General features: G+C 40.1%; 1 protein-coding gene across 22 annotated transcripts in view; it reads right to left on the bottom strand.

Annotated features, from left to right (window-relative positions):
• Positions 1-12,731, bottom strand: part of myt1lb (myelin transcription factor 1-like, b) — a 127,351-nt gene that overhangs the window by 81,298 nt on the left and 33,322 nt on the right. For 4 of the 22 annotated variants that reach the window (XM_078940892.1, XM_078940893.1, XM_078940908.1 and 1 more), the window contains one exon: positions 7,173-7,278. The exons of 14 other annotated variants lie outside the window; for them this stretch is intronic. The gene's annotated coding sequence lies outside the window, so the exon portion shown is untranslated. Of the gene's footprint in view, positions 1-2,739; positions 2,766-7,172; positions 7,279-7,429; positions 7,782-12,731 lie in introns of those variants that run through there. 4 more of the 22 variants (XM_078940897.1, XM_078940896.1, XM_078940894.1 and 1 more) reach the window with 3 other exon arrangements.

Here is a 12,731-nt window from a genome sequence, read left to right as displayed (position 1 = left end):
CAATGCTGTTATTTTCCCCTCATGACAACAGAGCCGTGATGCTGATGTCAATGACAGATAAAAAGAAATGTCCTTCTACAGTTTTGTTGTATGTTTCAAACGTTGGTCAAAATCAAAACCCCCGTCTCTACATATACAACCTGAAAGCTGTTGATTGGAAAGAAAATGTACTTTGTAAAAAGAAAAGGGTTATGTCTGTTTTGACAAAATTGGACCGAACAGGCTAAACATGAGTCAATTTATCAGTTAGACAGAGACAACAGTGGTGTTATCTATTTGAGGAAAAAGTAAATGAAGATTCACAACAAAACTTTTTTTAGAATCAGTCCCAACTTAACAACCTTTTCCTTGATTATGCATCAAAGGCTACGTTCATACCGCAGGCTGAAACGACCCAATTCCGATTTTTTAGCCCCTATGCGACTTGTATCTGATCTTTTCATGACAGTCTGAACGACACAGATCCGATCTTTTCAAATGCGACCCAGGCCACTTGGGTATGTGGTCCTGAATCCGATACGTATAAGACCCTTGAAATGGGACCTCCGTCTGAACGGCCAGGCCACATGAATCTGACCCGTGCGTCATTGATACGCTACAAAAGTCATAATTCTGCGCTAAAGTAAGCGGGAACGAGAACATAAACAATAAACCATGGCGGGCGATGCTGCTGAGACCAGTCAGAAGGGAAGCGAGGTCCCCGATTGGATTAATATTTGGGGTGACAGCTCTATTCAGGCCAAACTTCAGGGCTCTTATCGCAACCGGGCGTTTTTTTAAATTTTTTCCAGCGAAATGGCCGAGCGTGGTGTTGAACTTGTCCAGGGATGACGTTTTTTGTCTCCCTTTCCGACCGTGGTCAGAAGCGCGGGGGACAGAAGGCGGATCATCCTTGGGGGTTCACTTCCCTGTTAGGACCCTCAGATTCTCCAGAACGGGTTAATAAAGAGTCAATAGCAGTTCTTCTGGGGGAAGCCGTCTATTATTACCGTTCTCCTTCCTCCCTAACACACAACATGAATGCGCGCCCCCACTCCCCCCCTCATTCTTTACTTCGCTGCACGCGCTCTCTCCTCTCTCTTAAACACACGCGCGCGGCCCCACCACATTCACATCCCCATTCCACAACAGTGGGTACAGACGATCCTGGCTCCAATGCCATCTTAAAATGAGAAGATTGTAATTGTACTGGCTCCTTTGTGAAAATAAATGTAATACTGCAAAGAGGGCTCAGCTGTTGACAACACTGTTGTTGACATCCATTGTTAATGTTAGCTACTTCCGCAAACAACGAGTGACATCGTTCACCGTACTCTTCTGCGCATGCGGGTCACTTCTGGGTCATTTCACGGTCACACAGGAGATCACAAAAGTTCGCATTTAATTGGAAATGTGAACGGCCTGGCAAAAAAAAATCGGATTTTTTTCAAAAAATCGGAATTGAGCATTGATCCCTGGAGTGTGAACGTAGCCAAAGTTAAGGTCCTCACAGAGCTCTCCCCAGCCAAACGTCTCTGAATAATAGTGGGGTTTTCAAACTGCAGATAATGACAAGTAAGAGTTCTCTCTGAAACAGTGCTGGTCCACCAGGTTTCTGCAACACCTAAACCTCTTTTATTATTTTTATGCAGCCCATATTATGAAATATATGACACTGCAGATCAAGCCAGGGAGGAAACCGTCACATAATCTGCTAGTCCTAGATAAGTGTCATCAGTGGAGGACTAAATTCTTTTTTTAATATGTGAACCTGCTCATTAAGTTCACTAGAAGAAATAGTCTTTGTTCTCATGTGAACGGTCTTTGGGTTAGAATAGAGGAAATAGTCTGTTTTTAAAAATAACTTGATGCATAAAATCATACAGTAATTTTATAGTCTCTTTAATTTATAGAATGGTGGACCTTCAGGGTTTTATGGAAGCCTAAAAGATGAATTAAAATGTTTTTCTGTTTGCTAATCAAAATATCAGTTATATAGAACGGAAATAGCAATAAATAAACTAGAAAAATTAGCACTGGGATTACAGGTGAGCAGTGGAGTGCCACAAAAATTGTGCTGTTACTGTCAAATATTGATGTAAACATGTATTTACCCCAAGCGCCATGAAGAGGCAGTAAACATGTATGACCAACTGATGTTGAGTGCATCTGAATTAGTGTGAAGCGCTCCAGTGATATCATCTGAACAGGCGCTGGGCAAACAGTCCAGACCGAGACAGAGAGAAAGTGACGGAGTGAGACTGGCGAAGACCTGGGATTGATTTCCAACCGCCATGAAAAACTGTCCTGCTGGCTAAGAGCAGCTGTGCTTCCCAAGGAAGAGATGAAACTTTTTCTAAGCTCCTTCTAGAGACTCTGGGGAAGGGAATGTAAAATGGATATAGCATGGGGAAACATGTGTGCAGAGTATAGACTGGAAACCCCAAAGTCAAAATGGGAAAAACCTCCAAAGGTGGTAGAGAATGAGAGGGCAAATCCAGATCACACACAAGTATAAAGAAAGTTCCTGAAACTAACAAGCTATGAGAAACCTTTGAGAATGGAGGCAAAATGTGTGACTATCTTATGTTTAAGTATCAAATTAGACCATGTGAGCAGATGACTTTCATAAATGAAGACCCGCTCTGTTTGATGTTTTAGCATGTTGTTCTAGTATTTTTCTGATGATGGAGGACATCAAAAATTAAGCTTAAAATTGTTTTTAAATCTGATCACGACTAGTACAACAATTACACTCACCCCACAGGAAGAGCGAGGAAAATGCCCTGCAACAAAAGATTGCAATTAGTGGCATGTAAACTCAATAAAATCGAATCAGAAACTTTGGAAAACACAAAAAAATAACACACAAAATGTAGAACCTGATCTTGATACAAACTTTTTTGTACCACACTGTGCAACAATAACTGTCACTGCTCAAAGTCAATTTAACACTAAAGTCAATTCAGATGGCAAATTCTCAGTAATTCATTTTATTAACAGAAGTGTGAACCAAAATTCAGATTCTATAAAATAATTTTTGAAAAGATGTGCTTAGCCATTAATGCCAGCTCAGAAACATGGTGTTTAGAAGAAAAAGGTACAATCGGAGGGAAGGGGGGGGGGGGGGGTTGCTCTGTATAAAACAACCCAGTTAAAACACGTCAATAACAATATTTTTATTAATTTTTAATTTACTGTGACTGTTATATTTTATTATTTCTACTTGTAATTGTATTTTATCCTACCTGTGCAGCACTTTGGATCTCTAGTGGATGTTAAAGTGCTTTACAAATAAAGTTTTGATTAATTGAACAATACAAAATGTTCTGGAATGACTAACAGTGGAAATTTGCAATGAAAAGCAAAAACATGATCATAAGCTGCATATAGAGACCACCTAACGCAGACAATACTCCCCTCCAAGAGTGCATGGAAAAATATTTTCCACTATGAATAATAAACTGACATTTATATGGGACGACTTTAACACGGATCTAATTAACCCAGATAAGCAAAAGACAACAGGTGACTTTATCCATGCAGTGTAGACACTCTGTCCTTCCATCCTACAAACACCAACGCAAGAACAACAACATGACCTGGTGCGACAATTTTAGAGAAATTAAAACAAGAAAACCAGATCAGCTACTGTAAATCTAAACAAATGAAAACAGAAAACATCAATGAGTTAAAGAGAAGTCTGTCTGTACAGCACTGGAGGTGGACAAAGCATACAATAACGGAGGTACAGAGAAATATTCATATCCTTTAATAATAAACATTCCATGGGTCACTAAAGGAATACTAAATGCTTGTCAAAAGAAAAATAATCTCTACAAAATATTTTTCAAGATCAAACCCAAACAAGCAGAAGAAACATGTAGAACCTAAAAACAAACTTACTGATGTCATTAGAACAAGGAAAAACCGTTTTACAAAAATATTGAATCAAAACAAAAACAACATAAAAGGAACTTGGGAAATCTTAAATAGCCTGATTAAAAATAGGACTGTAAATGGAATTTACCCAGATAGTCCTGCTAATCTAGACAATGAAAATTCAAATATGAATGTTCGAATAAATCATTTTAATAAACATTTAGTCAATATTGGACCAGATTTAAGCGCAGAAATACAGATTCTGAAAAGTAATCAACATAAAAATCTATCAACACTCGATATTCCTTACACAAAAACAAGAAGGTATAAATGTCAAAAAAGTAAACCATCTACAGACTGCTATGATATAGATATGCCATTGGTGAAAAAGGTCAAAAATTAGATTCAAATCCCATCGGCGTCCACATCTGTAATTTATCATTTCTACCAGGCTGTGTCACAAACAAAATGAAAATCACTGAAGTTATTACGATTCATAAAAGTGAAGATAAAAACATGTTCACAAACTATAGACCAATCTCATTGCAACCACAATTTCCCAAAATTTAATATATGTTCATGTAAATTTACTGACAAATATTCAATAACAAACGAAGGACAGTTTGGCTTTAGAACAAAAGGCACACAACAATGACTGCAATTGATGTCATAGAAGAAATCACAAAGGCAACAAAAAAACACTCAGCTGGTGTATTTATTGATTTCAAAAAGCATTTTATACTATAGACCAAAAAATATTACTTAGTGAATTAGAATGATATTGATTAAGGGGAGTCAGGGAAATGGATAAAAAGTTATTTAACAGGAAGCATACAGCATGTTAACTTTGGTCAATATAGCCATCTTGAAATTACATGTGGTGTGCTTCAGGGCTCTGTGTTGGGACCAAAACTGTTTCTTATGTACTTTAATGAGATATTTAATGTAACTAAATTATACAAACTTGTTCTGTTTGCAGATGACACACATATTTTTTGTAGAAATGACCATAATGGTTATAATCTTGATCTAATTGGGATTATAAACAAAGAACTACATATTATTTAAAAAAGGAACTGCAACAAATAATCACTAAATTTAAAGAAAACTAATACTGTATTATTTGGAAACAACAAAGATAAATGTAAACAAATAAACATAAATGTTGTCCCAACAGAAACAAGTTTTTAGGATTACTTATTGACAGATAACTATCACGATAAATATAGAAAAATGAAAATCTCCAAAAATCTTTCAACATTAAACAAAGTTAACTACTTCCTGGACTACAATTCACAATGTCATTATACTTAGTGATTACTGGATTTAATACAATATCAGACAAAATTAGTGGCATGTAAAGCACTAAAATACTCACTACCAGACATTATTCAGAAATGTGTTATAATAAAAAAGACACACCAATTAACTTAGAGGAACTGGAAAATTTAAGATACTATCAGCACGGACAGAAAATGATCTGTCTTTGAGAGCAGAGCAAAGATCCACAACAAAGACTATACAAAAATATCCAAAACTTTAAGCATGTTTACAAACAAACAATATGGAAAAAATACCGAAATATTGACATATAAGATATTGTGTATCAGTAAGCATTAGAAAAATTATGATGACAAAAACAATACAGTTTGAATATAATACAGATAACAAATGGTCCTATATCAGTTAACATACTCAAATATTAGCTGTTGTAGAAGTAGTAGTAGTTGTGTTTATGATGAAGAGCAACACAATCATGATGGTTAAACTATAGTTATATTATTATGTATGCTGAAAATCGGAAAAAGCTTGTAGCGGTGACACAGAAGCTTTAATCAGCGGCCAAAGTCTTCCTGCTCCGCCCCTTTCTGATCACCCACTGTCAGACAAATAGATCCATGAAAGTCTTTGTTGTCCTCTTCTGGATGGTATCTGGATGTAAACTGTACGACTAGCTAAATGTACGATACCTACAAAATTGCTCACCACGTTTGTTGCACTACTAATGTTAGCATGGGGGTGTGAAGGACTGTAAGCTAGCTGGATGATGGGAAGTAGGGTCGGACTTACTTTGCACCAACAGTCACGCTCACAACTAAGTCCAGGAAAATGTAGGCGTCAACATCCCAAAGTAAATTCTATAGAATACGTCCACGTAAAAAGATTACTCAGAGGAGAAAGTTGGGTTTATTTGTTCCAGTGTTACATTTTTGTCTGAAACAGATTTTGCTGTGCCTCTGTTTTTCTTTGTTTCTTACCCTTCTGGTTGGAGTGACTTCCTGGAGTCTGAATCATTGTTTGCTTCCTTTCCTCTCATTTTTGCAGTTACTAATGTGTCCCTAACTTGTCTTACAACAGATGTTTCTGATTCTTTTTCCTGTCTTTTAATGAGTTTGCTCCTTCTGAAGGTTTCTTCTTCTTCTTTTTCTTTATTCTGAAGTTTTTATCCCCTTTGTTGCTTTTATTTTCTCAACATGGGTGTTGCTCCTAAAATTTTCTAATTTAATCTGATGGTCATTTATGAGGGCCATTATGGAAAAAAAAAGTCAGCCCACCTCTCTCTTCGGAATGATGAGACCTTCATTCTGGGTCATTTTTAGGACATAATTTCTGCAGAGCTGCATGAGTTCTTCAGAAAATTTGTTTTTAAGTTGTGGGCGGGACTGTTAATGCAAAAGTTAGCCTGATTAGCCATCATTCCTTTTTTACACTCTTTACCTCTAGCTTACAGTCCCTCACACCCCCATCCTAAAATTAGCAGTGCAACAAATATGGCTGCAATATCAGATCTATCCATCCGTTCGGTTCTGATCCAGATTCCAGCTCAGACCAGGAAAACAAAGACGGTCGTGGATCTGTTGGTCTGCAGGTGGATGAGCAGAGAGGGGCGGAGCTGGGAGAATTTGGCCCCGCCCAATTTAGTTGCTGCATCACAAACACAAGCTTTTTTTTTAAACGTTTTTGCCTGCACTTGATCAATTATAATTTAAATAAGGAAAAACTCAGAAACACAATTTTTGTGTTGAATTCTTTTATATTAAACAGCATGTCCTCTAGCATGAGAAAAATGGGACATGTAAAAAAGATAAGAAAAAAAAAACATTTTCATTGGAGGCAGTGAGATAACTTTAATAGTTTGGTCTAATAAAAAGGGAGAGTCAAACAGATCTTTTTAAAATTAAACCAAAGTATAAAAAAGTATGGATATGTTACACCATAGACGGCTCTTGTAGTTGTACTGTGTGATATTTTGTGTTTGTGAGGAGTTTCTGAGAGGTGAAGAGAAGAGGTGAGAGAACAGAACCTTCTACCTGAAATGTTTCAGGCTTCAGACGGCGCTTTGCTCCAGAGCTTTCCTACCACTGAAACATTCGGCTGGAGAGGAACGGCTCACCACATCTCCTTTGTGCTCATTTTCTGCACAAAGAGAAGAAGAACATGTATCATTTTAAAGGCTTTTCAGAACAATCCCATTCACACAGCCCTGTCAGGATCGGAGGTTTCCGCCTCTCCGTTGACTCCAGCCTCATGAATAATCATATAGCATCACCAGCGATGCGGCACACACCGGAGTGAACGCTGATTTCCGTCATAACGACAGCCGCGTGTCGCTTGCGATAGGCTTGGCAACATGGGGTAATTAGCTGGATCTATCATCTGCTGCAGGAAGTGGGGACAAATATAGCTAATGATCCGTGCCTGCCTCCATGATTTCTCTCCTCAGCTCTCCATCCTTGGCTGAGCTGGAGAAGCCGAGCAAAGAAAGAGGAAAGTGCGAGGAGGTGGGAGAGGGAAGGGAGTCCATGTCAAAAAAATTACCTAAGCGATAAAAAGAAGTAGGATGGAGGTGTGTGCATTAAATCCTGCCTGTGGATCTGACTCTTTCTTTCCATCTGCTCCCGCTAATTGAGCGAATGTATGGCAGAGAACAGATGAGGTGTTGATGGTGTATAGGGAGAATCACAAAAGAGGGAGGGGCCCCACCAGACGGCCGTCAGTGTTCACAAACACACACACTTCTGCACACACACTCCATCTCCCACTACCTATCTCAGTGCTGCTATAATCAAAGCAAAAGCTGGTTCCTTTGAGCAAACAGGAGCGAGGCTGAGATCCAGTTACGTGAAAGCAGCCGCAGTTCTTCCCTGGTGCAGTCATCACTTTCAACCAGCAGGGGGGTTTCCTGCCCCAACTCACATTGCACACAACAACTGGCTTTTTCTCACACTCAAGTAAAGGATGGAATCACCAGTAGGTAGCATAAAGAAATATTTATATTTAGCAGTGACATGAAGTCAGGGGTTTAAAAAGACATAATTAAAAGAAAAAGAATACACTTTTTTTTTCTCAGTAAAGCAATCCAATAATATTTTTTGCCATGTCTATTCTATGATTACTTTTTTCTGTGTTGGTTTTCAACATTTCTTTGGTAAAAATAATAAAAAAGTAAAGGTAACATATTTACAAATTTCCTGTTCAAATGAGAAAGTGGCAGGTGAACTACACTGCACACATTAACTGAGCTGCTGCTGATGCATGCCCTTCATTGTTCTTGTGATTTTTATCATTATCAAAGACACTTTATTTTTTATTTGTGACCCATTTAGTCTTTTTATCTGCTAAAAATGGGCATTAGAAATGTGCTAGGTGTGGTCCACAGTACGAGTAATGAGCATCAGAACAGGGAAGAAGGGTGAGTGAAGTTACTTTGATTGTGGTTGTTGGTGCTAGGTCTGGTCTGAGGATTTCAGAAGCTGCTGATCTACTGGGATTTTCACCCACAACCATCTGTAGGGTTTACAGAGAATGGTCAGAAAATGAGGAAACATCGAGTGAGCTGCAGTTCTGTGGATGGAAATGCCTTGTTGATGCCAGAGGTCAGAGAAGAATGACCAGACTGGTTCCAACTGATAGAAAGACAACAGGAACTCAAAGAACCACTGGTTCCAACCGAGGTCTGCAGAACACGTCCAACCTGGAGGCAGATGGACTACAGCAGCAGAAGACCACACCGGGTACCACTGCTGTCAGCTAAGAACAGGAAACTGAGGCTACAATTCCCACAGACTCACCAAAACTGGAACATAGAAGATGAAAAACATTGTCTGGTCTGATGAGTCTCCATTTCTGCTGCCACATTCAGATGGTAGGGTCAGAATTTGGACTCAACAACATGAAAGCATGGATCCATCCTGCCTTGTATCAATGGCTCGGACTGGAGGTGGGGGTGTGACAATAACCGCATCACCGCACTTTTTTTTTTTAAAGTTCTGCAATATGGTGCGTGATTGGAACTATAATAAACACATTAAACACATTCATCTTTGCTGATAATTTACGTTTTCTGCTATTCCTGTGTTCAGACTTCAAGGGTTTCTGGGGGAAACCTTTTATTAGTGTTCTCCTTCACTCCCTCTACACTGCACGCTGGTCCCTCTTCTCACACACACACGCGCGCGCTTTCAGAAACACACACATTTCCTCATTCTACAACAGAAGTTTCCGTCTCTTGAGGAAATACGACAAATTTACTGCGTTCTAATTATTCATTTCCATTGTATTCATTTCCATTACAAGCTGTGTGCGTTCTTAAGTGCGCGACACGGCCGCCTACCGGAGGATTTTGTGTTGGGGGGGGGGGGGTATTACTGTTCTCCTTCACTCTGTAACACCAAACATGAACGCTCACTGTTAGATTTAGATGAATTTCACTACATGTTTTGTTTGGGAACTATTTTGTGCAGCGCAAAGTTACGTGTCTGTATAAAGAAAGGCTGAGCCTCCTGCCCCGTGTTCTTCATGGGTGTCAGGCTTCATGGCTACTGGAAAGGTGACAAAGTGTCTGCAGTCTCGTTTATTACTGGGCAAAATATTTTATCTTGAGAGGATGTCTGTACCAAAGAGCAGAGGTGAGAGCTCGCGTGCGCTGCAGAAGAATCAACACGCACCCCCAACACACTTGCTTGTGTGCGCTCCTTCCTCCTACACACGCAGCGCTGACACACATACACAGTCATTCTTGCTTGGGGATCTTGTGGGTTTTGGGGGGGGGGGGGGGGGCTGCGGTAAACACGACACCGCGCTCCCTGCTGGTTCATCATGTTCAAAAATCCCACACTGTCACAGCTCTAACTGGAGGTGGTGGTGTCATGGTGTGGGGAATATTTTCTATTGGATATTTTCTTGGCACACTTTGGACCCCCATGGTGGAACGGGACATCAACATCATGGATGTTCAGATGACAAATCCACAGCAACTGTGTGATACTGTCATGTCAACATGGACCAAAGTCTCTGAGGAATGTTTCCAGAACCTTGTTGAATGATGCCACCAAGGATTAAGGTGGTTCTGAAGGGAAAAGGGGGGTCCAACCCAGTTCTAGCAAGGTGGATCTAATAAAGTAGCCGGTGAGTGTATATATAAATCCAAAGTTTGATTTCATTTTTGTAGTACTATACTGCTTTTTTTCTTGTTTAATCAAAAATTCATCAAAGCCTGATCTGTAGTTTATTACAGTAATCCATAAGAATTTTCCCTCTAAAAAAAATCAAACAAAAAAAGACAAATGAATGTGATGACTGACATGTAAATGCAAATGATAATGCACAAATTTAGATATAGCAGCTGTGGAGGGCATTAGTAATGTCCCCCAGTAGCTCATATTATTCACTCAAACCTGTGTGTGTGTGTGTATGCAATAAGGGTAGAACTGATGGCTCAGTCCTTCAATGAAGGTTTTCATGTGGAGGCTAATAGAAAATCCAAAGCTACTAACTCTTCATCAGGGTGCAATCTACCCCCCCCCCCTCCAGTATTTAAAATAGTAAATAAATAAATAAACACGCTGGAGAAAGAAGGTTTGCTGGTCTGTTATGTTTGTGGGGTGTCAGTCACGGTGCTCAGGCTCCTTCTTGTCTGGCAGTTTCAGCACCAAGGACAGTGACAGACAGTGCACAGCAAAGAGGACGTGGCCTTCAGCTGGAATAGGAACAAGCACACAAAGGAGCTCACTTCAGCCTCATACAGTGACAGCATTTACATTGAAACCTGCATTGGAGCTTTTTTTTTCCTCTTATAAAATGAAACTGAAAGACTTATAATCTCTTAAAAGTGCTACAGTTTTGTTCTTTACTGTTGTTGAGCTTTCCCTGATCACCACAGCCAATCAGCTGTCACTGATTCACAGCGGTGGTTTGGCAGAGATTTTCTGCACCAGATGTCCCGACACAACCCTGTATTTTATCCAGGCTAGAGACTGGCACAGGGAGGCAACATGGTTAGGGATCAGGATGAAGCTCCTTGCGTCCCCTGGGAAACAAACCCCGACTCCCCATGTGCCAGTCCTGCACTAAACTCTGACAAAACAAACAGACTTGCAGCTTCAGCAAAGTCGCAATCCAGTCCCAAAAACCCTAACCACTAGTAAAATGTACAGAAAACAAGGGGCAGTATTACGTGAGCCTGTTATAACAAAGATGCACACTTCACTCCTGTGAGGTGTTGAGGTGAGCATAGAGCAGCTACTACTGCTGGGCTGTGGGAGTGACTGGGTCTGTCTGACCTACATACCAGCAGATCTGTATGCAGAGAGCAGAGAACATCTCCCTCTTCCTGCTGCATCTCCCATCTCAGTGTTTGCTGCCTCTTAGAGTTGAACACACACACACATGCAGACACACACATGCAGACACACACACACACATGCTGACACGCACATGCAGACATACACAAACACACATGCAGACACACACACACATGTTGAAACGCAAATGCAGACACACACATGCACACACACACACACGCAGACATAAACACATGCAGACACACACATACAGACACACACACACACACACGCAAACACATACAGACACACACATGCAGACACGCACACACATGCAGACACAGACATGCAGACACGCAAACACCTGCAGACACACACACATGCATACACACACATGAAGAGACGCACACACATGCAAACTCGCACACACATGCAAACTCGCACACACATGCAGACACGCAAACACATACAGACACACACACATGCAGATACACACATGCAGACACACACATGCAGACACGCACATGCAGACACGCACACACATGCAGACACGCACACACATGCAGACACGCACACACAAAACCTCACAAAGTCTTTGAAACGAAGCAGCTGAGAGTTTTGGCACACACTAACTATCTGCACAAAACAAAGATCACATAGTATGCTATCAAACAAGTGAGCCAGCATGTGGACAGAAAACCCCAACATTCAGGGATTCATAGTTGACTCAGTGAACACAAGGTGAGGTCATTTTTAATATTTTTGTGTGGATCACACACAGCCTATTCTTTCTCTTTGTAAACATAGAACACATGTTTAGTCAAAGGCAGAGTGGCATTTTGTGAAGGTGTTCAAGAACAAACTTTGAGTTAAATCATGACAGGGTTTTTAGGTTTTTTGTTTGTCTGAGTATCCCACTTAGAGATGTGTTGTGGACCAGATAAGTTTTGTTACATGAAACTCAGAAGTTTTTTTGATTTTCACATGACTGTCAACGATTTGTAAAAATAATAGTTGTATAGTTTGGATAACTTTGGATGCCAGCCTTTACTCACAATTCTGACCTAAATCCTTTCTTTAGTCCAGACAAATGTAAAAATCGTTCCGTAAAACAGAGAAGGAATGTGGAGCCCGATGTATAAGAGATCTGCATGTGATAACTCGTGACAGCACGCGATAAAATGAGAGCACATAATTTACCTACTAAATCCTCCTAAAACAGGCAATGCCTTGTGGCCCATGATTGATACAGGTGTTTCTGGCAGAACGCACGCAACTAAGAGAAATGGATGCACAGAGATCAATTTT

Source organism: Oryzias latipes, chromosome 22 (assembly GCF_053564925.1).
Source record: "Oryzias latipes strain Hd-rR chromosome 22, Olatipes_Hd-rR_3.1".
Taxonomy (NCBI): Eukaryota; Metazoa; Chordata; class Actinopteri; order Beloniformes; family Adrianichthyidae; genus Oryzias; species Oryzias latipes.
This window is presented reverse-complemented; position numbering and strand designations above follow the sequence as displayed.